We start from the raw sequence: 3,436 nt of genomic DNA, 5'->3' as shown, positions 1-3,436 counted from the left end.
GAAAATGAGACCTGCTCCCTGCGGACAAGCTCCTTGTATAAATATAAATAATGAATATTAGATAAATAATTTCTGCCCTTTAATAATGCACAACTCGACGAAATTCACTTACACTGTGAAACCGGAGAATCTAACTAAAAGTAGATAATGCAGTAGTACAATAGGGGTTAGAGTGGTGTGTGTGGCGGAGAGGAACAGTTCAGGTTAGACGCCCTGTGGCCACCTCAGTGAATTCATACTGTGCAGGTGGCCATGTATTGTCAGATTTATGCTGTATATCTATGGCCAGGCTGCTAGTGTGCAGAAAATAATTATACAGTAATGTTTAATTAACATTCTGGTTAAAAGAGGTCAAATAAAAATGTATTTACCTCTCCAAGAAGGTAATCAGGGAAATATGATGCAAACTGGAGCCCAGTTCCGGCTTCACTCCCCTGGGGAAAGGTGGACTTGGGAGTGTGGCGGAGCAGGAGGCAGCCTCCTCTGCTCTGCAGCCTGGGTGTCTTCTGCACAGAAAGAGGGTGGAGATTTGATAAATGGTTAATTATGAAAACCCTTGTGCCAAAGCTAAAACTGTAATTAGCCTTAATTGGCTAATTGGATAGAATTGGTGGATGGCATAAGCGTAATTGCTCCCTTTTTTCAAAGCATTTACTGCAAAATTGAGTATGTAGCAGTGGCAGTGACAGTGAAGTGATTTTATTGCTTTTTTAAGGGCAAGACAACATGACCTGTCGTCAAGCGGACCCCGAACTCTGCCCATTTTTCTGTCAAAATCAAATGACTGGTTGTTTCGGCCACTTTTTTTCTTTTCAGTGCGCTGCATTGATTTGTTGTGCAGCAGCCAAATGGCTAATAAAACTCTCAGTGAAGGAAGTCCAGCTTTTCCACCAACCTGCTGATTCACACAGCGGAGATGGATCGAGCTAAGACCTTCACTTTGGTCTAAGACACTCGACTAAAACAAGAATTTTCTCTCCTCCTCTCGCCTCCTTTCTCTCTCTGACATACAAACACAAACTCACACTGAGTATTAGAGCAGCTCAGCTCAAGGTGTTCAGACTCTCTGCTAATAACACCATCTAGAATTCACGCCCTCCAAATAGGTTAATGTGTTTTTGCCCAGAGGGCCCTATCTACCTCAACAGCAGAACTCTCTCTGCACTTCCATTAAGCAAGAACACTGCCGCCTATTAGCTGCTGGGGTGTGTATGGGGCCAGAAGTGAGAATGCGAGCAGGAGTCTCTTATTTGTGTGTGTGTGTGTGTGTGTGTGTGTGTGTGTGTGTGTGTGTGTGTTTGTGGACCACAGAGGTGCTCTGTAGTGCACTGAGAGTGTCACTACCTGGTGCTGCACCGATGTGCTGTGTTAACTGTTGCAGGAGAACAATGTTATGGCCCCTGACAGCTTGTTAAAGACTCCACCATGTTGGAGCTGCTCCCACCGTGTTGTGTGTTAGCACCCTGCGATACACAACACATATTTCAACACACATACAGTGAAACACGTATTGGTGTTTGCTATGTGAGAGTGTAAAGAAATTAGTGGAACATGGTGGCAATTCGTGCAGTTTTTTGATAGGAACTTTATAAAAATAAAAAACAATTAAAAATAAAAATATACTGCTGTCACTCGCCAAATAGATCAAACCTTAAATGCTGCTGCCTCTAATGAACATATGAGTTTTTTTCTTCATATAGTTTATATTTTTGTTCCCATGTGGTCTTGATTATGCTTGATGAGTATGATTGTTAAACCTATAAAAATAAGTCCTGTAAATACAGGCTAATTCTAAATATCCATCAGTTTTCTATGAGTATACCAAATGCATGATAAAAAGAGATGAATTAATTAAAATAATGTCCAGGATAACATTATAAATACTGAGTGCTAGAGACAGTAATTTAAAAATGTTAGAGTAGCATTACTGTACTCCTCAATCTAAACTTGTTCCTGCAAAGTTTGCTAACTTTTTCTCTCCAGTTACAAATTTAAAGGATTTTTTTTCCTGTTGTTTGTAATTTTAGGGCGTTTTATTGAGATTCAAACAAGCCACAAACTTCACATTCAACTCAGGCAATTTTTCTTTACCTGCAGAATTAAAAAACAAAACAAAGAGTGCCATTAGAAAACTGCAAATTGAAGGAAAAGTTCACAAGACAGTTTAAGTCAGGAGGGGAAGCTTAGTCGAAATATGATGCATGGATGTTCCAGTAACGGCATTGTCGATTGTCGATTCAGTGTTGTCGTATTTTAGATTAAATTTATTTTTACAAAAACATATATTTTTCATTGCAGATATTAAAATATGTTACTTACATATTGAATGACAGTGTGTCCACTATGAATTTAATGTTTGGAATTAAGCAAATAATATAAACTTAATGTGTTACTGTTATTGTTAAGATTGCTGCTTTCGGTTTTAGCTTCTTTCACGTTCACCTGCAAGTTTCACCTTTCAAACAAATACCTTTGTAAACATTTATCAGTAACACTGACATTTTGGAATATATTTGTACTGATAATGTTTTATCCCTTGGTCTGCATTTGTGATTAATGATCGCATATGCATATAATCATTATAGCCTTGAAGCTTGTTATAAAGAAAATATACAGTATATAACAATGGCAACATAATATAAAATGTAGCTTGAAGTAATTTCTAATAGCATTGCCCGTGGCTCAGCACTCGAGGTAAATACACAGACTGTATTTAAAATCTGATGTGTTTGTGATGTAGGTTAACATAGTGTAAACAGTATTAACAGCCTGCTTTTAAATGCCACAAATTATATAAACATGTTACTTTAATATATTCATGTTGCATAAACGTATCTGTTTTAATCAAACATTTCTTTTGTCTCTTAGGTCATTAAAGAGTTTCTCTTTATGTAACATTTATTAGTACATAATTCCATATATCATGCTAATGGTTTGCAAAATAAATAAAACATATTGAAAATAAGTAAAGTATTTTTGATCAAAATGAACACTTTTTCTAATCAGAAATGGGGATGTTTTTCTTTGAGGACATGGCCTTACATTAATTCGCATTGTTCAACCATCTCAGCATGTGTGAAGTTATTTCGGCTCACTCAGCGGGGGCTGAATGTTTTGTGTCAGCCTGACCCCTAGTGGACACCCAGTCCACCCACTGGTGCACCACTCTCCCATTTATAGAGGCATTACACAAAAACAGAAAAAGGAAAACATCTATAAAACTTGTATAAATTTTGTTTAAATGAATAAATCATCTATTGAGATGTTTTGATTGCATTTCACAAGCAACACATGTCCTGAATTGTTTTGCGGAAAGTATTCAAGCTAAAACGCCTTAGGCCCTGAACACTGGTCTGTGTCTATGAACATTTATTTGTATTTAAGGAGACTGAGCCATTATTTATAATGTTTCATGTCAAAGTCAATAAGGGGCTGT

This window comes from Plectropomus leopardus, chromosome 4 (genome assembly GCF_008729295.1).
Source record: "Plectropomus leopardus isolate mb chromosome 4, YSFRI_Pleo_2.0, whole genome shotgun sequence".
In the NCBI taxonomy this organism is placed as follows: Eukaryota; Metazoa; Chordata; class Actinopteri; order Perciformes; family Serranidae; genus Plectropomus; species Plectropomus leopardus.
The sequence above is the reverse complement of the archived record's forward strand: the minus strand, read 5'-3'. Positions refer to the sequence as shown.